This window comes from Trachypithecus francoisi, unplaced genomic scaffold (genome assembly GCF_009764315.1).
Source record: "Trachypithecus francoisi isolate TF-2019V2 unplaced genomic scaffold, Tfra_2.0 Lachesis_group5, whole genome shotgun sequence".
NCBI lineage: Eukaryota > Metazoa > Chordata > Mammalia > Primates > Cercopithecidae > Trachypithecus > Trachypithecus francoisi.
Genome location: NW_022681470.1, coordinates 20644917 through 20670456, shown reverse-complemented (window position 1 = coordinate 20670456; position 25540 = coordinate 20644917).

The following is a 25540-nucleotide window of genomic DNA, read 5'->3' as shown; positions in this document are numbered from 1 at the left end:
CTAGATCCCACACATGCACAGTTCACAATAGGGTTCAGGTTGCTATGAGAATCTAACACCACCACTGAGTTGACAGGAGGTGGAGCTCAGGCAGTAATTTGAGCAACAGGGAGTGTCTGTAAATACAGATGAAGCTTTACTCACCCACCCCTCACCTCCTGCTGTATGGCCTGGTTCCTAACGAGCCATGGACCAGTACCAGTCCCCAGTCTGGGGGTTAGGGATGCCTGGTTTAAGCCACCCAATCTGGGAAACACTGTTACGGCAGCCCTAGCAAACAACTATCACCAAGCAAGTACCAGAATAATAGCTACTAACTTCATGTTACTTGTTCAATGTCTGTCTCTCGCATTATACTATAAGGTCTATGAAAGAAGGAATTGTACCTTTCTTAGGCACTCTGTATTCCCAGCACTTGGCACAGCTCCTGTCCTGTAGTAAATGCTCAACAAACATTTGATAACTGAGAAGGCAATTACCTAACTCATTTAATCCATGTAAATAGCTAATTTGGTTGACTGGGGTAAAAAAAAAAAAAAAAAAAAATCATCTATGTTTCATTAGCATGGGTTTATAGCCTGAAATTTTTTCAGATAAATTGTTGATCTATGTTGACCCAAATATTGTATTTCAACAATGGGTACTGGTCAATTGTTTTTAAATCTTCAGCTATTATACCAAGGAAAACACTCTTTGAGCCTGTATATATATTCATAATTAGGCAATAGACGAGGCTTTTTATAAGGAAAAACCAATCTATCACATTCGTGATTTTCTCACTAATATTTATCACATGAGGACCCATAATTATGTATTGATTCGTTGAATTAAGGAAAAAGTCTTAGAGCTGGAAGGGTCATTCAGGGTCCAGTTATTCCTTCAATGCAGGGTAACTGTTGCAATTTTTTCTGGCTGCTATAACAAAATACCTTAGATTGATAAAAATGTATTTCTTACAATTCTGGGGGAGGCTGGGAAGTCCAAGACCCTCATGACTCAGTAATCTCTTACTACCCTACCTCTTACTACTATCTCATTGGAGAATAAGTTCCAACATATTAACTTCAGGGGGACATCAATATTCAGATCATAGCAATAATCTACTTCAAAATATCAGTGGGACACTCAGTTTTGATGGGGACTTTTCCCCTTCAGTTTTCTCATGTTTGTACTTTAGAATTCTGTCTCCAATCCACTTGCCTCAGCAGTGTCATTGTTATATAAATATCACCTCCTTTTTGGAACTTATCTCTCTCTCTCAGTGTAGACTCTCTACCTGTCCAGGTGGAGGCACTGAAGAGCCATCTATTTTTATCTGGCTTTAGCAGTAATAAGAAACCAGCCTGGATTCTGAAATGCCCAAAGAATTTGCATATCTATGGTTGCAGCATGAAGATGTAACCTTTCTATCTAAGCCCGCTATATTCATATGTATTTCATTCTGTAAGTAAGTAGCTATTAAGCGCATACAATGTTTCTGGCTCTGGACATACAATTATGTTTTCTATTTTCAAAGAGTTCACATTACATGGAAGGGTGCTAACAGTAGGTGTGGAGACAAGATGTGGTGAGATGTTTATGGAACAAATAATTCACAAATAAATATATAATATGAAACTGTAAAATTGTATATAAGCATAATTATTACAAGCAAAAATATAAAAATAAAATAAGAAACATGGTTGAAAGAGAAATTACTATGAAGAAAAAGTGTATAAGAACATGTAACAAAGGAACCTGACCTAACCTGGGCTGTCAGGGAATGCGAAACTGAGATCTGAAGAATAAGTTTGAGCTAATTATGGTGAAAGGCAGGAAGGAAACTAGAGATAGTGTCATGTGTAAATAGCGTATGAAGGAAAGAAACACGGGGCATCTGCATGTTATGAAATGAAGATGGATTGCTTGCTAGGGTTCAGGTTTTGGAGTCCCTTGTAAGTCAATTGGGAATTTTCCTCTTTATCATAAGATGCAACATTTTACATAAGGTGTAATATGACCATACTTATGTTTTGTAAATGAATGTTTTGGTTTTTGAACAGAAAACTAACACAAAAAGATCAAAAATAAATGAAGGATGCACATTATCTATACAAGAAAAGCTACAAAACTTTAATGAAAGAAATCAGAGAAGGACTAAGTAAATGAACGGGTATTTTATGAAGATTCAATATTGTCATCTTGCCAGTTTTTCCAGATTTGATCTATAGATTTCAATGTAACCCCAGTCAAAATCCCAGAAAGTTATTTTATAGGTAACAGCAAACCTACCTATTCTAAAGTTAATATTGAGAAGCAAAAGAGCCAGAATAGCCAACACAATATTGAAGGAGAAGAACAAAATTGAAGGACCTACATAAAGATAATCAACTGATCTTTGACAAGGAATTAAAGACAATGCAATGGAACAGAGATAGTCTTTTCAACAAATGGTTCTGGAACAATTGAACATCTACATGCAAAACAGTAAATCTAGACACAGGCCTTACACTTTACAAACATTAACTCAAAATGGAAAATAAACCTAAGTGTAAAGTTAAAAACTATATAAACTCCAAGAAGATAACATTGGATAAAATCTAGATGATCTAGGGTTTGGCGATAACATTTTAGATAAAACACCAGAGGCATGATACATGAAAGAAAAAATTGAGAAGGAAGACTTTATTAAAATTAAGAATTTCTGTTCTGTGAAACTTAAGATAAAAAGAGAAACCACAAACTGAGATAAAAATATTTTCAAAATACAAATCTGTTAAAAGACTGTTCTCCAAAATATACAAAGAATACTTAAAACTCAACAATAAGAAAACAAAAATTCTGATTAAAAAATAGGCCAAATATCTTAATAGACACCTCACCAGAGAAGATATTTGAATGATAAATAAGCACATAAAAAGATATTCCACAGCATATGTCATCATTCAAATGCAAATTAAAACAACCATGGGATACTACTATATACCTATCGGAGTTGTCAAAATCTGGAACACTAACAACATCAAATGGTCACAAAGATGTGGAGCACCAGGAACTCTCGTGTATTGCTAGTAGGAAAGCAAAATAGTACAATCAATTTGGAAAAGTTTGGCAGCTTCTTACAAAACTAAATACACTCTTACCTACAATCCAGCGATCACGTTTCTTGGTATTTACCCGAAGGAGTTGAGAATTTATGTCCACAAAAAAACCTGCACATGGATGTTTTTATCAGCTTTGTTCATAATTCCCAAAACTTTAAAGCAACTAAGACAAGCTTCAGTAGGTGAATGGATTGATAAACTACACACATCCAGACAATGGAATATTATTCAATAATAAAAAGAAATGCACTATGAAGCCATGAAGAGGTATAGAGGAAACTTAAATACATATTATTAAGTGAAAGAGCCAATCTGTAAAGACTACTTCTGTATGACTTCAACTATATGACATTCTGGAAAAGGTAAAACCACAGGGTGAGTAAAAGTATCAGTGGTTGCCCAGGATTAGCAGGAAGTGAGGGAGAGATGAGTAGTCAGACCATGGAGAATTTGTAGGGCAGTGAAACTATGCTGTATGATACTATAATGATGGATACATTTCATTATTAATTTGTCCAAACACATAAAATGTACAACACCAAGAGTCAACCCTAATGCAAAATATGGACTCCGGGTGATAATAATGTGTCAGTGTCAGTTCATCATTTGTAACAAATGCACCACTCTGGTGGGGGATGCCGATAATAAGGCAGGCTAAGGATGTGTGGAGATGAAGGTATAAGGCAATCTTTGTACTTCCTACTCTATGTTGTTATCAACCTAAAATTGCTCTGAAAAATAAACTCTATTAAAAAAATGTGAAAGTGATCAAGTTAGGAAGTTTGCAGTAGTTCATGTGAGCGACAATGGTAACTAAGGGGCTGGAAGTTAAGAATTAAGACAAATGGATAACTTGGAGGACCTTTTAGTGCAGTGCTTCTTATACTCTAATGTGTAAATGAGTGACCTAAGAATTTTGTCAAAATGTAGATTCCGATTTACTAAGTCTGCAGTGGGCTCTCAGACTCTATTATTCTAATGAGCCTCTAATGAGCAAGGGCAACTACTGTTCCTCAAACCAAACTTTGGATACCAAGGTTTTCAAAACTATAAAACTCCAAGAAGATAACATTGGATACAATCTAGATGATTTAGGGTTTGGCAATAAGATTTTAGATACAACATCAGATTCATGGTCCATGAAAGAAATAATTGAGAAGCTAGACTTAATTAAAATTTAAAATTTTTAGTGGAATCTTGGTGATATAGCATAAGTGGGGAACAGTAAGGTTTCTGTGGGAATCTGGACTTTATATAAATTCCCTGACAGCCCAGGTTAGGTCAGGTTCCTTTGTTACATGTTCTTATATACTTTTTCTTTGTAGTAATTTCTCTTTCAACCATGTCTCTTATTTTATCTTTATATTTTTATTTGTAATAATTATGCTTATATAACATTTTACAGTTTCATATTATATATTTATTTGTGAATTATTTGTTCCATAAACATCTCACCTCAAAAAAATCTTGTCTCTACACCTACTGTTAGCACCCTTCATATAATCTGAACTCTTTGAAAGTAGAAAAAATAACTGTATGTCCAGATCCAGAAACATTGTATGACTTTATAGGAATTTTGACCATTTTGCTAATTTTTTTTTTTTTTTTTTTTTGAGACGGAGTCTCACTCTGTCGCCCAGGCTGGAGTGCAGTGGCCGGATCTCAGCTCACCACAACCTCCACCTCCCAGGTTCAAGAGATTCTTTTGCCTCAGCCTCCAGAGTAGCTGGGACTACAGGCACACGCCACCATGCCTGGCTAATTTTTGTATTTTTAGTAGAGACGAGGTTTCGCTATGTTGGCCAGACTGGACTCTAACTCCTGACCTCGTGATCTGCCCCCTTGGCCTCCCAAAGTGCTGGAATTACAGCACTGGTACCTGAGCTACCATGCCCGGCTGGGTCTCCAATATTTCTATGAGGAGATGCCTACTAGGAGATATTGAACTGGATAAACACAGTTTATACAGAAGAAGTTGTGGGCTGGAGATACAAACTTTTGAATCATGCTTATACAGGTGAAACTAAAGATTTAGATGTATATGCAACAACAAATGAAAACTAGAGTAGGCAGTGAAGAGAGCCTAGAGCCAGCCATAAGGAGAAACTACACATGAAGGAAAAAAAAAAGGTAAAGCAAAAGAAAACTAGAAGTCGTGTGTTATGGACACCAAGAAGATATTTCAATAATGATAAAGAGATCAAGAATTGAATGTTGCTGGCAGATTAAACAGGATTAAAATCAAGTTATTTTGATTAATTGCTTTCATCTCAACTGCTTACTGGGACTAGTGTTAAGTGCCACCCTTTTCACTCAGCATCCCTTCGTCCTCTTTCCTGAGACTGGAGCCCATTAACATGTACTTCCTCCACTCCCACAGCCTCAGCTGGACTAATTGCATTAGTCCATTTTCACACTGTTATAAAGAACTTCCCTGAGACTGGGTAATTTATAAAGGAAAGAGTTTAATTGACTCATAGTTCTGCATGGCTTGGGGGGGCCTCAGGAAACTTACAATAAAGGCGGAAGGGAAAGCAGTCACTTTCTTCACAAGGTGGCAGGAGAAAGAGAGGGCAAGAGAGGGTACTCAAAGAAAGAACTGTCAAACACTTATAAAACCATCAGATCTTGTGAGAACTCACTCATCATCATGAAAACAGCAGGGAGGAAACGCCTCCATGATCCAATCACCTTTCACCAGGTCCCTCCCTCGACATGTAGGGATTATGGGGATTACAATTTGAGATGAGATTTGGGTGGGGACACAGAGCCAAATCATATCACTAACTTAGTGATCTTGAAATTCAACTATTAAAATTAAAGAGTTATAAAAAGGAAGGAACCTGGGATTCTATTACTGCTTAGATTAAGGCCAGTCAGAAATATCCGTCTTACACTTTGTCAAGAATTAATAAGTGGGGCGGAGCAAGATGGCCGAATAGGAACAGCTCCAGTCTCCAACTCCCAGCGCGAGTAACACAGAAGACCGGTGATTTCTGCATTTTCAACTGAGGTACTGGGGTCATCTCTCTAGGGAGTGCCGGACAATCGGTGCTGGTCAGCTGCTGCAGCCTGACCAGCGTGAGCTGAAGCAGGGCGAGGCATCGCCTCACCTGGAAGCGCAAGGGGGAAGGAAATCCGTTTTCCTAGCCAGGGGAACTGAGACACATAACACCTGGAAAATCGCGTTAACTCCCACCCCAATACTGCGCTTTAAGGAAACAGGCACACCAGGAGAATATCCCACACCTGGCCGGGAGGGTCCCACGCCCACGGAGCCTCCTCACTGCTAACACAGCCTCTGTGGCGATCTATCCGCAAGGCAGCAGCGAGGCTGGGGGAGGGGCGCCCGCCATTGCTGAGGCTTAAGTAGGTAAACAAAGCCGCTGGGAAGCTCGAACTGGGTGGAGCTCACAGCAGCTCAAGGAAACCTGCCTGTCTCTGTAGACTCCACCTCTGGGGACAGCCCACAGCTGAGGTCCAATAGGGAAAGCAGCTGGGGCGGTGCAGAGGCGAACGACTCTGTCTGACAGCTTTGGGGAGAGCCGTGGATCTCCAAACGCGGAGGTGAGATCCGAGAACGGACAGACTGCCTGCTCAGGTGGGTCCCTGACCCCTGAGTAGCCTAGCTGGGAGACATCCCCCACTAGGGGCAGTCTGACACCCCACACCTCACAGGGTGGAGTCATCCCTGAGAGGAAACTTCCAAAGGAAGAATCAGACAGGTACACTCGCTGCTCAGCAATATTCTATCTTTGGCAACCTCTGCTGCTGATACCCAGGCAAACAGGGTCTGGAGTGGACCTCAAGCAATCTCCAACAGACCAACAGACAGTCCTTCTGACAGTCAGACGGAAAACTATCAAACAGGAAGGACACCTATACCAAAACCCCATCAGTACGTCACCATCATCAAAGACCAGAGACAGATAAAACCACAAAGATGGGGAAAAAGCAGGGCAGAAAAGCTGGAAATTCAAAAAATAAGAGCGCATCCCCCCTGCAAAGGAGCGCAGCCCATCGCCAGCAACGGATCAAAGCTGGTCAGAGAATGACTTTGACGAGATGAGAGAAGAAGGCTTCAGTCCATCAAACTTCTCAGAGCTAAAGGAGGAATTACGTACCCAGCGCAAAGAAACTAAAAATCTTGAAAAAAAAGTGGAAGAATTGACAGCTAGACTAATTAATGCAGAGAAGATCATAAACGAAATGACAGAGATGAAAACCATGACACGAGAAATACGTGACAAATGCACAAGCTTCAGTAACCGACTCGATCAACTGGAAGAAAGAGTATCAGCGATTGAGGATCAAATGAATGAAATGAAGCGAGAAGAGAAACCAAAAGAAAAAAGAAGAAAAAGAAATGAACAAAGCCTGCAAGAAGTATGGGATTATGTAAAAAGACCAAATCTACGTCTGATTGGGGTGCCTGAAAGTGAGGGGGAAAATGGAACCAAGTTGGAAAACACTCTTCAGGATATCATCCAGGAGAACTTCCCCAACCTAGTAGGGCAGGCCAACATTCAAATTCAGGAAATACAGAGAACGCCACAAAGATACTCCTCCAGAAGAGCAACTCCAAGACACATAATTGCCAGATTCACCAAAGTTGAAATGAAGGAAAAAATCTTAAGGGCAGCCAGAGAGAAAGGTCGGGTTCCACAAAGGGAAGCCCATCAGACTAACAGCAGATCTCTCGGCAGAAACTCTACAAGCCAGAAGAGAGTGGGGGCCAATATTCAACGTTCTTAAAGAAAAGAATTTTCAACCCAGAATTTCATATCCAGCCAAACTAAGTTTCATCAGTGAAGGAGAAATAAAATCCTTTACAGATAAGCAAATGCTTAGAGATTTTGTCACCACCAGGCCTGCCTTACAAGAGACCCTGAAGGAAGCCCTAAACATGGAAAGGAACAACCGGTACCAGCCATTGCAAAAACATGCCAAAATGTAAAGACCATAGAGGCTAGGAAGAAACTGCATCAACTAATGAGCAAAATAACCAGTTAATATCATAATGACAGGATCAAGTTCACACATAACAATATTAACCTTAAATGTAAATGGACTAAATGCTCCAATTAAAAGACACAGACTGGCAAACTGGATAAAGAGTCAAGACCATCAGTCTGCTGTATTCAGGAGACCCATCTCACATGCAGAGACATACATAGGCTCAAAATAAAGGGATGGAGAAAGATCTACCAAGCAAATGGAGAACAAAAAAAAGCAGGGGTTGCAATCCTAGTCTCTGATAAAACAGACTTTAAACCATCAAAGATCAAAAGAGACAAAGAAGGCCATTACATAATGGTAAAGGGATCAATTCAACAGGAAGAGCTAACTCTCCTAAATATATATGCACCCAATACAGGAGCACCCAGATTCATAAAGCAAGTCCTTAGAGACCTACAAAGAGACTTAGACTCCCATACAATAATAATGGGAGATTTCAACACTCCACTGTCAACATTAGACAGATCAACGAGACAGAAAGTTAACAAGGATATCCAGGAATTGAACTCATCTCTGCACCAAGCGGACCTAATAGACATCTATAGAACTCTCCACCCCAAATCAACAGAATATACATTCTTCTCAGCACCACATCGCACTTATTCCAAAATTGACCACATAATTGGAAGTAAAGCACTCCTCAGCAAATGTACAAGAACAGAAATTATAACAAACTGTCTCTCAGACCACAGTGCAATCAAACTAGAACTCAGGACTAAGAAACTCAATCCAAACCGCTCAACTACATGGAAACTGAATAACCTGCTCCTGAATGACTACTGGGTACATAACGAAATGAAAGCAGAAATAAAGATGTTCTTTGAAACCAATGAGAACAAAGATACAACATACCAGAATCTCTGGGACACATTTAAAGCAGTGTGTAGAGGGAAATTATAGCACTAAATGCCCACAAGAGAAAGCAGGAAAGATCTAAAATGGACACTTAACATCACAATTAAAAGAACTAGAGAGGCAAGAGCAAACACATTCAAAAGCTAGCAGAAGGCAAGAAATAACTAAGATCAGAGCAGAACTGAAGGACATAGAGTCACAAAAAACCCTCCAAAAAATCAATGAATCCAGGAGTTGGTTTTTTGAAAAGATCAACAAAATTGACAGACCGCTAGCAAGACTAATAAAGAAGAAAAGAGAGAGGAATCAAATAGACGCAATAAAAAATGATAAAGGGGATATCACCACCGACCCCACAGAAATACAAACAACCATCAGAGAATACTATAAATGCCTCTACGCAAATCGACTAGAAAATCTAGAAGAAATGGATAATTTCCTGGACACTTACACTCTCCCAAGACTGAACCAGGAAGAAGTTGAATCCCTGAATAGACCAATAACGGGCTCTGAAATTGAGGCAACAATTAATAGCCTACCCACGAAAAAAAGTCCAGGACCAGATGGATTCACAGCTGAATTCTACCAGAGGTACAAGGAGGAGCTGGTACCATTCCTTCTGAAACTATTCCAATCAATAGAAAAAGAGGGAATCCTCCCTAACTCATTTTATGAGGCCAACATCATCCTGATACCAAAGCCTGGCAGAGACACAACAAAAAAAGAGAATTTTAGACCAATATCCCTGATGAACATCGATGCAAAAATTCTCAATAAAATACTGGCAAACCGGATTCAGCAGCACATCAAAAAGCTTATCCACCATGATCAAGTGGGCTTCATCCCTGGGATGCAAGGCTGGTTCAACATTCGCAAATCAATAAACGTAATCCAGCATATAAACAGAACCAAAGACAAGAACCACATGATTATCTCAATAGATGCAGAAAAGGCTTTTGACAAAATTCAACAGCCCTTTATGCTAAAAACGCTCAATAAATTCGGTATTGATGGAACGTACCTCAAAATAATAAGAGCTATTTACGACAAACCCACAGCTAATATCATACTGAATGGGCAAAAACTGGAAAAATTCCCTTTGAAAACTGGCACAAGACAGGGATGCCCTCTCTCACCACTCCTATTCAACATAGTGTTGGAAGTTCTGGCTAGGGCAATCAGGCAAGAGAAAGAAATCAAGGGTATCCAGTTAGGAAAAGAAGAAGTCAAATTGTCCCTGTTTGCAGATGACATGATTGTATATTTAGAAAAACCCATCGTCTCAGCCCAAAATCTCCTTAAGCTGATAAGCAACTTCAGCAAAGTCTCAGGATACAAAATTAATGTGCAAAAATCACAAGCATTCTTATACACCAGTAACAGACAAGCAGAGAGCCAAGTCAGGAATGAACTTCCATTCACAATTGCTTCAAAGAGAATAAAATACCTAGGAATCCAGCTTACAAGGGATGTAAAGGACCTCTTCAAGGAGAACTACAAACCACTGCTCAGTGAAATCAAAGAGGACACAAACAAATGGAAGAACATACCATGCTCATGGATAGGAAGAATCAATATCGTGAAAATGGCCATACTGCCCAAGGTGATTTATAGATTCAATGCCATCCCCATCAAGCTACCAATGACTTTCTTCACAGAATTGGAAAAAACTGCTTTAAAGTTCATATGGAACCAAAAAAGAGCCCGCATTGCCAAGACAATCCTAGGTCAAAAGGACAAAGCTGGAGGCGTCACGCTACCTGACTTCAAACTATACTACAAGGCTACAGTAACCAAAACAGCATGGTACTGGTACCACAACAGAGAAATAGACCAGTGGAACAGAACAGAGTCCTCAGAAATAATACCACACATCTACAGCCATCTGATCTTTGACAAACCTGACAAAAACAAGAAATGGGGAAAGGATTCCCTATTTAATAAATGGTGCTGGGAAAATTGGCTAGCCACAAGTAGAAAGCTGAAACTGGATCCTTTCCTTACCCCTTATACGAAAATTAATTCAAGATGGATTAGAGACTTAAATGTTAGACCTAATACCATAAAAACCCTAGAAGAAAATCTAGGTAGTACCATTCAGGACATAGGCATGGGCAAGGACTTCATGTCTAAAACACCAAAAGCAACGGCAGCAAAAGCCAAAATTGACAAATGGGATCTCATTAAACTAAAGAGCTTTTGCACAGCAAAAGAACTACCATCAGAGTGAACAGGCAACCTACAGAATGGGAGAAAATTTTTGCAACCTACTCATCTGACAAAGGGCTAATATCCAGAATCTACAAAGAACTCAAACAAATATACAAGAAAAAAACAAACAACCCCATCAAAAAGTGGGGAAAGGATATGAACAGACATTTCTCAAAAGAAGACATCCATACAGCCAACAGACACATGAAAAATGCTCGTCATCACTCGCCATCAGAGAAATGCAAATCAAAACCACAATGAGATACCATCTCACACCAGTTAGAATGGCAATCATTAAGAAGTCAGGAAACAATAGATGTTGGAGAGGATGTGGAGAAATAGGAACACTTTTACACTGTTGGTGGGATTGTAAACTAGTTCAACCATTATGGAAAACAGTATGGCGATTCCTCAAGGATCTAGAACTAGATGTACCATATGACCCAGCCATCCCACTACTGGGTATATACCCAAAGGATTATAAATTACTCTACTACAAAGACACATGCACACGTATGTTTATTGCGGCACTATTCACAATAGCAAAGACTTGGAATCAACCCAAATGTCCATCTGTGACAGACTGGATTAAGAAAATGTGGCACATATACACCATGGAATACTATGCAGCCATCAAAAAGGATGAGTTTGCGTCCTTTGTAGGGACATGGATGCAGCTGGAAACCATCATTCTTAGCAAACTATCACAAGAAGAGAAAACCAAACACCGCATGTTCTCACTCATAGGTGGGAACTGAACAATGAGCACTTGGACTGGGGAAGGGGAACATCACACACTGGGGCCTATCATGGGGAGGGGGGAGGAGGGAGGGATTGCATTGGGGAGTTATACATGATATAAACGTTATGCACATGTACCCTAGAACTTAAAGTATAATAAAAAATAAAAAAGAAAAAAAAAAAAAAAAAAAAAAAAGAATTAATAAGTTTGTAATATATTTGAGTAATTATATATTTAGTGTTTGTCTTTTATGGCAGCTAGCAAACTTTATCAAATCAATGGAAGAATGCATGCATTTTCAATTATCAGCTTATAATTCAAAATGTATTTTTTTCCCAATACTAGAGGCACAAGACATTGGTTAATCAAGTTTATGTGTCTGTGACAGCCTGATTGGGAACTTGGTTTATGTTTTTGAGTCCTCAGTAAATTAATAGTTTAGAAGTTACATATTCTGAGTTTTAAACAACTAATTTAGAATGAACTTTCAGAACCACACCCATTTCTAAGTAGAGAGCTGCCTACATGGCAAAGGATTTGTTGCTGAATGGTCAATTTGATATGCTTGTCGTAACTACTAAACTATCCAGGCATGGTCCATTTATTTCAGTCAACATAACGTCTGATTATTATTGAAGAAATTGAATCAATAGATCTTACACATTGACCTCCAAATGATCACTCTGGACAGTTGTGGAAACTCAACCAATTCAGTTGCCTGAAAAAATAATATTGTCAAACAAATTATTTTATCAGTCATTTTTGTTTTTAGTGGAGAATTACATGGTTTCAACTTAGAATAGGATATGGTCCACTAACCTATGCTGACCAAGATGTAAAATTTGTGAGGTGTTATATCACAAAGCTGATAGGATATAGGAGTTAAAGTAAAGGCACTTTTTAAAACTGAAATAAAATTTATATCAAGTACTATGTATTTAAAACAATGATAGTAGTGATGTACTGGGTGATTATAGCAATGTCACAAGGAATGGGAGGCAGAATTGAAAATACTGTGTTACAAGGTATCACACAACATATACAGTAGCTTAATGTTATTTTAAGGTGAACTTAGATTATTGCAGATACATATTATAAACTCTAGGTCAACCACAAATGTTTTAAAGATGTATAATTTGTATGCTAGATAGGAAATAAAATAGAATTATATCAAATGTTCAATTAAAACCACAATAGGCAGAAAAAAAAGAAGAACAAATGCAATGGATAGGAAACAGTTACAAACATGGTAGGTATTAATCAAACTAAATTAATAATCATTTTAAATGTTAATGGTTTAAAAACACCAATATCAAGACAGAGATTGCCTAAGTGTATTTAAAAACAAGATCCCGCTATATGCTGTTAGTAAGAAACTGACTTTAAACTTAAAGGTTTCAGTAGGTTAAAAATAAGGAGATGGAGCAACCCAAGTGCCCATCAATTGATGAGTGGATGGATAAACAAAATGTTACACACACACACACACACACGCACACACAGTGGAATATCATTAAGTCTTAAAGAAGAGGAAAATGTAGACATGTGCTACAACATGGATTAACCTTGACATTATACCAAGTAAAACAATTCAGTCACAAAAGGATAAATATTGTATGAATTTATTTACACAAGGTACCTAGAGTAGTCTAATTCATAGACAGAAAGTAGAATAGTGCTATACCAGGCATGAGAGAGTGAAGAATGAAAAGCTTATATTTAATGGCTACAGGGTTTCAGTTGGGGAATAATAAAAAGTTTTGGAAACAGATAGTAGTGATGGTTGCACCACAATGTAAATGTACTTACCACCACAGAACTGTACATTTAAATTAGTTATATATATATCCATCCACATAAAAAGTAAAAAGTTGAAATAGTTGTATTAATTTCAGACAAAGCTAATTTCAGACAAGGAAGATTATCGGCAATCAAGAGGTGCATTGCATAATGATAAAGAGGCTGATTATCCAAGAAAACGTATCATTCTAAACATGTACTTACTACAAAGTGTCGAAATACATGAGGCAAAATTTGATAGAACTGAAAGGATAAATAGAAAAATTCACATAATAGTTTGAGATTTCAATACTTTTGTCAGTAATTAATAAATCAGGAAAGCAGAAAAGCAGTAAGGATACAGAGGACTTGAATTACTATCAATTAATTTGATTTAATTGACATTTATAGAATTTTTTTTCAACAACAGGAGAATACATATTCTCAAGCTCACATGGAGTATTTAGTAAGATATACCTCACTCCGGATCATAAAACAAACTTTAACACGTTTTAAAGAATAGAACTTACATGAAACATGTTCTTAGAACAGGAATTAAATCAGAAATCAGTAAGAAAAAGTTAACTGGAAAGTATTTGGATATAAAATGACACAATTATAAATAGCCCATATGTCAAAGAAGTCTCAAGAGAAAGTTAAAACATTTTGAATGAAATTAAAATGAATACACAACTTATCAAAATTTGTGGAATGAGGCAAAAGCAGTGGTTAGAGGAAAATTCATAGCTTTAAATATATATATTGGAAAAGAAGAGAGATGTTTGTTTCTTTTTTAAGATGGCTGACCAGAGGCCTTTCCAGCATGCTTTATTGACTTAGAAAAAAACAAAATAATTTCACTTTTTGAAAATTTATCCAAGAAGGAACAAAAGAGTAAAACAGAAAAGCAAAAGGAAACACAGGAATCCAGGAAGGAATAAAAGAGCAGGCAGCCCATGTGGCCAGGACCAGCTGAAAACAGGGTGTGAATCCTCAAAATGGGAGCAGGTAAGTGTGTCTCTGTGGTTCACTTTCCTATAGGGGAATTGTGCAATGCAGGCCATAGGAGTGCACCTTGACCCTCCCTAGCCCTGGATATAACTTGGGAAGTAGCTGGGAGACTATGAGAAGAAACTATTCTGGGAAGTGTTTCACTCACTCCCCCAGACCTGAGCACCTACAGGAGAATACTATATTTTATCCTAGCTTTTAGCAAGCTGTGCAGGGTCCTGAGAACTAGTAGCAGTGACAGTTTTTGGCATTAGAGACGCTTGGGCTTGGGCATGGAGAACTGAAGCTCTAGCAGGGGAGGGGCTTTCACAGCCGGAACTGAAATTTGAGGGCAGTGTGGGCTCCCGCTGCTGGTGCTGGAATTAGGCTCTCCAATATCCCTGGGCCTGGAGCAGAAAGAGTGGCCAGGAAGTCACAGTATTGACACTGGTGGTGACATATAAGACCTGGGACTGCATTGCAAACTAGAAACTGATGTAACTAACTGAATATCCTTACTACCTGCCACAGCTGAAATAGGGGAGGGAGCCTCATTAGATCTGGGGCACGAGAGGAAAGTAGATTTCTCTCCCACTGGCGAAGGCTGTGGTATTAGGACCACTCCTTGCTGAGACCCTGGTGCAGCAACAGTTGCCTCTCACCTAGGGATTTTGCCAGAGACCTGAGGAATGCCTCACTGCACCTGTCAGGACTAGTGCTTGTACCTGCCATTGAGAGACCTGAGTGCAAGCTTCTCTGGTCCAGTTCTGCCTAGCTTTGTACCACCTCCAGAGCATGGGACCCAGGGTCCTGGGTGATCCATGGCCCAACTCACCACCTGAGACAACCAAGCACTTTTTTTTTTTTTTTTTTTTGGCTAACAGGGGTTAGGCACAAACCCTACTGCTACCACTGCAGTTGGTTCTTACTTGCAAGCATCATCTACTGGAAGTATGGCCACACAGCCCATTACAACTGCTGACACAAGAGCATGGTGCTCAGGAATGAGAAAATCTCACAACCACTGCTAAACTCACTGCTTACACTATACCAGCTGGTCACAAAACCATAAGCCTGCTCACTTCTACTACAAATTTCATTTGAGAAAGCCATCACAGTAAGGCTATTTATAGCCATGAAAATTACACAGAGTCTTTACCACTGCCTGCTCCCAGAAGCAAAGTCAAATCATCCCACCCAATATACAACATGGTCACAGCATCAAGAAAAATGTCTCCCCCAACAAAAGTAAATTCAAAAATAAGAAGCTGTTGCTACTCCAGATGTGCTGAAACCAATAGATATACAGGAAGCATGAAAAAGCAAGGTATTATGACACCCTCACAGGATCACAATAATTCTCAGTGATAGACCCTAACCAAAAAAAAAAAAAAATTCTTGGAATGCCAGATAAAGAATTTAAAATATTGATTTTAAAGCTCAATGAGATGCAAAAGACATATGAAAATTAATACAAAGAAATTAGAAAATCAACTCAGGATAAAAATGGGAAATTCATCAGATATAAATATCTTAAGAAAAACCAAACAGAAATTCTGGAAGTGAAACATTTATTGAAGGAATTATAAAGTGCATTAGAAACATTTAAAAATAGACTAGACCAGGCAGAAGAAAGACTCTTATGACTTGAAGACAGATCTTTTGAAATAATGCAGTCAGACAAAAATTTAAAAATAAGATAATTAAAAATAAGCAAAGCCTTTGAGACATATGGGAATACATACAGCCATGAGACTTACAAATTCCCAATATTCCTAAGAGTGAAAAAAATTGAAAAGCCTTGAATTTTATATACATTTATTTTTACATATATTTATAATATATATTTATATATGTATTTATATTATATATATTATTATATATAGGGCCTATTTTTAAAAAATGATAAACATTTCCCAAGTCTAACAAGAGACTTAGACATCCAGATACAGCCCAAGGATCTCCAGAAAAGTACATTGCAAAAAGAAATTCACCACAACATAGTGTAATCAGACTATCTAAAGTCAACATGAAGAGAATTTTAAAATTGGCATGACAAAAGCATCTAGTCAACTATAAAGGACACTCCATCAAACTAACAGCAGACTTCTCAGCAGAAAACTTATGAGTCAAAATTAAATAAGATAGCATTTTCAAAATGCTAAAAGAAATACAACCTCCAATCAAAAATTTTATATCCAGCTACATTAAGATTCATAGATGAAGAGGAACTAAAGTATTTCCCAGATAAGCAAACACTAAGGGAGTTGTCACCACTAGACAGGCTGTACAAAAATGTTCCAAGGAGTCCTAAGTATGACAGTAAAAAGTCAGTATTTGCCATTGTAAAAACACATGAAAGTATAAAACTCACAGGTCTTACAAAACAATCACACGGAGGAAGAAAATAAGGGAATCAAGTGGCAACATGACAGAACTCCACCAAACCACAAAGACAGTCTGAGAAAAAGAAAGAAACAAAGAATTGAAAAACAACTAGACAACAATTAATGATATAACAGAAACCTCACATATCAATATTAATCTTGAATTTAAATGAATTAAATGCTCCATATGAATGATTTAGATTTGTGCAATGAATGAAAAAACCATGATCCAACTATATACTAACAAGAAATTCATCTTACCAGTAAAGATACATATAAGCTGGAAATAAAGGGCTGGAAGAAGATATTCCACACAAACAGAAACCAAAGTCAAGCAGGAGTGGTTATCCTTAAATCAGATAAATCAGTAACAAAACAAAACAAAACAACAAAAAAAGACAAAGTAGAAAAGTATATAACGGTAAAGGTGTATGCACCCAACATTGGAGCAACTAAATTCATAAAACAAATATTAATAAACCTAAAGAAAGAGACAGACAACAATATAATAATATTCAAGGCTTTTAACACCCCACTGAAAGCACTACACAACTCATCAAGACAGAAAATCAATAAAGGAACACTTAACATAAGTTGAACTTTAGACCAAATGGGCCCAACAGACATTTTTATAACATTCTACCCCAAAACTGTAGAATACATTCTTCTCATCAGCATATGGAACATTCTCCAAGATAGATCATAAGTGAAGGCACAAAACAAGTCTCAATAAATTTTAAAAAGCTGAAATCATATCAAATATCTTCCCAAATAACTACAGAATAAAACAATAAATTGATACCAAGAGGAACTTCACAAGCTATATAAATACATGGAAATTAAAAACCATGCTTCTGAATGATCTTTGGGTCAATGAAGAAATTAAGATGCAAATTTAAAAATTTTTTGAAATGAGTGAAAAAGGAAATACAACATGGAAAGAAACCTCTAGGGTACAGCAAAAGCAGCGCTAAGAGGGAATTTTGTAGCATTAAATGTCTACATCAAAAAAGTAGAAAGAGCAGAAATAAACAACTTAGTGCTGCACCTCCAGGAACTAGTAAAACAAGAATAAACCTAACACAAAGTTAGCAGAAGAAAAGAAATATCACCAATCAAAGAAAAATATGACAGACAAAAAAAGAGTAATGAAGGGAAAAGCTTGTTCTTTTAAAAGATAAACAAAATTGCACCAGTTGTGGTGGCTCGTGCCTATAATCCTAGCACTTTGGGAGGCCAAGACAGGTGAATTACCTGAGCTCAGGAGTTCGAGACCAGCCTGGGTAACATGGTGAAACCCTGTCTCTACCAAGACACAAAACATTAGCAGGGTGTGGCAGTGTGCACCTGTAGTCCCAGCTTCTTGGGAAGCTGAAGCAAGAGAATTGCTTGAATCTGGGAGGTGGAGGTTGCAGTGAGCTGAGATCGTGCCACTGCACTCCAGCCTGGGCAACAGAGCGAGACTCCGTCTCCAAACAAACAAACAACAACAACAAAAAAGATTAACAAAATTTATAAACCACTAGCCAAACTAACCAGGAAAAGAAGAGAGAATATCCAAAATTATAAATGGAAACAAAGAGATTACAACCAAAGTCACAGAAATACAAAAGATCATTGGAGACTGTTATCAACAACTATACACTCACAAACTAGAAAACCTAGAAGAAATGAATAAATTTCTGCATACATACATGAGGCTCTGAAAAACATAAAACTATGGACACGATAAACGGATCAGTATTTTCAAAGAGTTGAAGACAGAGAGGTTGAATATGTGAAGCACAGGGGATAGTTAAGACAGTGAAACTGCTCTGTATGATGCTGCAGTAATAGATACATGACACTAGGCATTTGTCAAAACTCGTAAAATTTCATAGCACGAATAGTGAACTTTAAGGTATGCAATAATTTTCTTAAAAAGTTAGGGGATCCCAACATGGAATGGTGAATGTGGCAATTTGACTGTATTGCAAATGTATGAAACAACCTCACCAAACAGAGTGGAAGAAAAAGGTGCTGACCTCAGTAATTTTGAAAATGAGGCTTCTATAAGACTAAAGGAAAGGAATTTTACAAAAGCACGGCACTGCAGTTGATAAGTTCCCCATAGAGGTAAAGAATAAAATTCTGAAACCACTATACATGTGTACTAGAATTAAACAATTAAGTAAATAGATGGTGGATGGTGACTAACAGATTTCTCATTGTTAGACTGGAGGGTTAGAGTAAGCAATAGGAGAAGGCTAGAATGATCCATGTGGTAACACATTAAAGTTGGAGGAATCAGCATGAATTCAGGCTTAGCTTAATGTAGGTATAGACAGCTACTTAGAGAAATATTTATAGTATGTGTATATACATCGGTTAGTGTGCACACTGATATTTCCTTGACTGTTTGCTAAAATAGCCCAGAAACAACACCACAGTATCAACAAGTACACCTGGAGCCCAGATCCTGGTTTCTAATACTATCCTCTGATGAAAGAAATGAGGGCTTTTATTGAATATAAAGAAATTATTGGACAAATAAATAAATAACAGAAAATAGACAAATTTCCCATGAGAAAGAATTCCAAATAATTTCTATAGCTACTCCACCTTTAAAGAGGTGAATCATAACTCTTGGTTTCCTAGGTTTGTGCTGCACATAGTGATTTCCTTACAAGGGGTACAGTATGGAAAGAGAAAAACAAGAGTCACACTACAGTGGAGAAACCTCACAAGCTGTTTTATTTAGGTGATCAACATCACCAGTGATAACCATAAATAACAAAGACAAACAGTGATAAGTCCTATTGATATTATGTACCCTCGATATGATGTGATGAATGGCAGTTTATTGCTGTGATTCTCTTCTCAAAAACCCATAATCATGAGAGAATCTAATCATCAGAGAAATATCAGACAAATGTCAATGAAAGACGATTCTACAATATACCTGATCAGTACTCCTCTAAACTGTCAAGGCTATCAAAAATAAGCAAGGTTTGAGAAACGATTACGGTCAAGAGGAGCCTAAGGAGACATTACTAAATGTAATGTTATATCCTGGATGGGACAGTGGATCAGAAAAGTGACATCAGATAAAACTAAGACACTTTAAATAAGGTATGAACTTTAGTTAATAATAATGTTCCATTACTGGCTCATTAGTTATTACAAATGAAGCATACTGAAGTAAAATGCATTTTTTTAATAAATATAAAACTATTCTAGAATAAAAAACTGGGACAGAGAAAGAGAGTAAGAAGCAGAATGAGAAGATGAAAATAAGGAGGAGAAGGAGAAGAGGAAGAGGAAGAAGAAGAAGAAGAAGAAGAAGAAGAAGAAGAAGAAGAAGAAGAAGAGAAGAAGAAGAAGAAGAAGAAGAAGAAGGAGGAGGAGGAGGAGAAGGAGGAGGAGGAGGAGGAGGAGGAGGAGGAGGAGGAGGCGGCGGCGGCGGCGGCGGCGGCGGCGGCGGCGGCGGCGGCGGCAGAAGGGGAGAAAAGGAACAGGAAGAGGAAGGAGAAGGAGAAAGAAGGAAGGAAAAGAAGGAGAAGAGGAGGAGAAGAAGAGGAGGAGGGGGAAAGGAGGAGGAGGAGAAGAAGAAGAGGAGGAGGAGGTGGGTGGAACAGAGGAGTGGTGGGAGGAGAAAGAGGGGGAGAGGGAGGGAGAGGAGGAGGAGGAGGAGAGAGAGAGAGAATGAATGTGGGTTCCATAGCGAATATAATCATGTTTTTCCTATTTATATCTTATTCGTCCCTACAGATCCACTCTGTATTTACCTCTACTCTGTTCTGTGTATTTGGCTTCTGGCTTCCAATTGCATTCCAGTAATGAAGATGATAGGAAGAAATTAAGGAGAGAGGCAGGATAACATAGAATGAAACTGGAGAATTACCTCCCTGGAGTAAATTTCCCTGCTGGATTATGTTGAGTTGACATCTTTCCATATAACCCTCTTTCTAGATTCCTGTAATAGCTTTCTCTTTTGCCCTTCATGTCTGAAGTAGTAGTAAAACCTCTTTTTTAGTAGTCCAGAGGTACTATACCATCCCATGTTGATTTCCTGAGCCCTGCCCACTGCTTTGTAAATAATCTATTAATTTGTCTTCAATGACCCAGCTTGTTTGTGCCATCTGAGACCTGATAAAACCTGGTGGCTAAACCCTGGATTTTCTGACATAAGCAACAATGTAATGAGAAGAAAGTCCATAAACAACACCTTTAACTTCTACAAGTCTTGGGGTTTTTCAATCTAAAGACCTGGAATCATTTTTCTGCTATCAAAAGTTGTGGTGGATCACCAATGAAATAACATGAAAAAAGATCATAAGATAAACTGCTGAACATCTGTATCACCTTTTATCATGCCTTTTCTACATAACAGTGGTTGCTGGTACTGTGCAATCTTTAGAAGGACACACAAGGTTAGTGCCCTTTACAGAGCATTTCAGGGAACTGTAGGTGAACTAATCATGGAAGCTAAGACAGCAGAGGAATGGAAGCTGTGCCTAATACAGCTCTAGAGAAGGGAGTAAGAGAACCAACATCTGCCAGGGAAATTTCCTTCCATCAGGAAAGAAACTGGTTACTAAATTCAAGCAGAAAGTAGACCAAGGTCAAAACTTGGTTGCCAGTTTTATTTTCAAGGAAGTCAGAAGATCATATTCAAGAAGATTAATTTATATTTTTAAATCATTATAATTTTTTTAAAAGTCTTTACCTTTTTCTCATTTACTTTACTCAACAACAAAGGGAAGTAGATATTTTCCAACTCACTCACTTTGCAGGTGAGAAACCATTTGAGAGAGATCCTATGACCTGGCTAAGGCTATCCAACTAGTGAGTGGACAAACTGGCACTCTACAGCCATGCTGAAGAAGCCCCTTGAAGCTGAGAAGAGGCAGGGGCCAGGAACAATGGATAGGTCACATAGGGTAGAAGTGCAGGAGAGTGGCAGGTCAGATATCTAGGAAGATAATCAGCTTGAATAGTTCTGAATACTGAATGAGGTAAGGAAGGTACAGTAATACTTTGACTATCTTATTCTGACACCGCTAGTTTGTAAAGAGCTTAGGTTTAAATCACATCTGGGATTCTTAGGAGTTCTGCCAGATGAACAAATATAGTTTCTGATCTTTTTTTTTTTTTTTTTGGTGTGGAATTATTATTTCCAATGGGAGGTTCAATTCCACTTGGGAACATGAATGCCCCATGGGAACATTCCAGCAGTTTTGCAGCCCAAAGTGTCAAGTGTTCTTTAACATCCAGGTGCCCTCATTTGCCTTCTCAGCAAATAAAGTTTCTCACTATTGGACTTCTCAAATACCAAGCTCCTCGGTATATCATTTTTCCATTTGCAGTATCTTGAGACAGACAACTTTTTGTCACACCCGGAGGGTTTCTTTTTACTTCAATTATATAATAGGCTTCCTGGCATTTTTGTCCCCAAATGTAGGTTAAAAAGTGCTTGCTAAAATTAACTTCTGTTATTCTGCACTCACGGGGCTTTCTGGGGAAGGGCTGTCCACTTAAAATAGCTTCTAAGGGAACTATTCAGGACACTTGTAACTTTAGGTTTTATTAAATGACACAAGCTGCTGATGCTGGTTTTCCCTGACATGTAACTGAATCTCATTTGATCAGGAAAAAAAAAAAAATGTTCCCTGTGTTGCTGGTAAAGTAATGGGACTCTATGGCCATGCTATACTGCCATTTTAGCAATGTGGATGGGGGTGAATGCAGTACAGTACGGGAAGGTCTGAAGATGAATGAATATGACAGCTTGGTGGAGACGGTTTGACTCAGGCTAAAGGGCACACAGGGACTTTGACCTCTCTTCTGGTGGCCAGCTGTGTGTATCTTGGAAAAGGCAGAAAGAAAGCATAAATCACAAAACTGTCCTGCCCTATGAGAATAGCTAGACATTTGATACACGCAAGTTCACAATGATGTACACTCTTACACTCATAGAGGTGAAACATAAGTTACATATGCCTAGTCACAGAATTACTCTCAATACATAGTTTGTAGTGATTGTTCTCTCATAAAGAATGAATATATACATATACGTGTGTGAATGTATAGATAGATATTTTTCTTTCTCTTTCCTGCTCTCTCCCTCCAAATCACACCAAATTGGAAACAAGTAGGGTTAGGTGCAACCCTGGACACAAGCAGGTTTGGGTGCCAACCAAATTGCAATGGCATTTGACTTCAAGGCACTATCTATTTCATTACCATGACTGATGGGTCCTGGGTGGCTCACACTTCTTTTTGAGGACATTCCAGTGGCCCTGATCACAATTGTTCTGTAGGAGCCAATGTTGCCATTGTGGTATCTAGGCAGTAAAAGGGCTACAACAGCAACTAAAGAGGGAAAAAATAGACTTAATGACCAGAACAGTTCATTAAACAGACAGTATTCCCCTCTTCCTTTACTCCCTTTATATTATCTTGTCACCCTACCATACCCAGCTTAAATTCTATCACCCATTATTTTTTAATCATTTCATTGCATACACCATACACCCTCATCTCCATTATCTCTCTCCTTTTTATTATGCTCATTCTGCAAAAATTCTGAACCTTGTTAAATGCAACTCTCTATCTACTCTGCACCCACACTTACCCAGAAAAAATACTCAGAAAAATGCACTTTGGTCTCAATTTAAAATTTGTGATGGGAGGTAGAGGAAAAATGGCAGATAGGAGACAGGACTAACTTGCAGCTCCCACTCAGACAGACAGAGCAGCATGTGGAGACCCACACTGGAACTTTTGCTCCAAGAACTACCACAGACATATACCAGGAAATCTGAGAGAATCCACAGACCCTTTGAAGGAGGTGGATTGCTTCTGTAGGCTCTGTGGGGCAGCTGAGGAACTGTGAGTCAGCTTGCTTTCTCAGCTGGGAGGCTTATAGCCTGAGACAAGTTCTGAGCCCTGCCCACTGGCTGCCTGGAAACAAACTCGGTGCTGTTGGTGGGGCATGGTGGGAGTGAGACCAGGCTTTCAAGCTGTGGGCTTCATGGGAGCTGCGTGAGGCCTATGGCTGCCAGCTTTCACCCACTTCCCTGGTGACCTGTATAATGCAGCAGAGGCAGCCATAACTCCCCTGGGAACATAACTCCATTGGCCTGGGAACCATACCCCATCCCTCAGAGCAGCTGCAGCAAGACCTGCCCAAGGAGAGTCTAAGCTCAGACACACCTAACCCTGCCCCTACCTGATGGTCTTTCTCTACCAGCCCTGGTAGCTGAAGACAAAGGATGTAATCTTTTAGGAGCTCTATGGCCCTGCCCACCACCCAATCCTCCCTATACTACCACAGCTGATATGCTCTTGGAAGTGTCACCTCCTGGCTGGAGGCTAACCAACATAAAACCAGTACACTTAACAAAAATACAGCCAAGGACCCTCACAGGGTCAACTTTGTTCCCCTGCTACCTCCACCAGAGCAGATGCTGATATCCATAGTTGAGAGAACTAAAGAGAGATCACATCATGGGACTCTTTGCAGACACTCCCCAGTACCAGCCCAGAGCCTGGTAGCTCCACTCTGGGTGGCTAGATCCAGAAAAGAAATCACAATCACTGCTGTTCAGCTCTCAGGAAGTCCCATCCCTAGGGGAAAGGGGAGAGCACCACATCAAGGGAGCACCTGCGGGACAAAAGAATCTGAATAGCAGCCCTTGAGTTCAAGATCTTCCCTCTGACATAGTCTACCCAAATGAGAGGATTAAAAACAAAAACAACAACAACAACAACAACAACAACAAAAAAAAAAAACAGAAAAATTTCTGGCAATACAACAAAAAAAGGTTTTTTAACACTCCCAAAAGATCACACTAGCTCACCAGCAATGGATCCAAACCAAGATGAAAACTCTGAATTGCCAGAAAAAGAATTCAGAAGGTCAGAAGGTCAACTATTAAGCCAATCAAGGAGGCAGCAGAGAAAGATGAAGTTCAACTCAATGAAATCAAAACAAAATAATACAAGATATGAGTGGAAAAATCTCCAGTGAAATAGATAGCATAAATAAAAAACAATCACAACTTCTGGAAATGAAGGACACAGAGAACTGCAAAATGCACTGGAAAGTCTCAGCAACAGAATTGCACAGGTAGAAGAAAGAACTTCAGAGCTTGAAGACAAGGCTTTAGAATTAATCCAATCTAACAAAGACAAAGAAAAAAGAATTAAAAAAATGAACAGAGCCACCAAGAAGTTTAGGATTATGTTAAATGACCAAATCTAAAAATAATTGTTGTTCCTGAGGAAGAAGAGAAATCTAAAAGTCTGGAAAATATATTTGAGGGAATAATTGAGGAAAATGTCTGCAGCCTTACTAGAGATCCAGCCATCCAAATACAAGAAGCTCAAAGAACATCTGGAAAATTCATCACAAAAAGATCATTGCCTAGGCACATAGTTATCAGATTATCTAAACTCAAGAAAAAGGAAAGAATCATAAGAACAGTGAG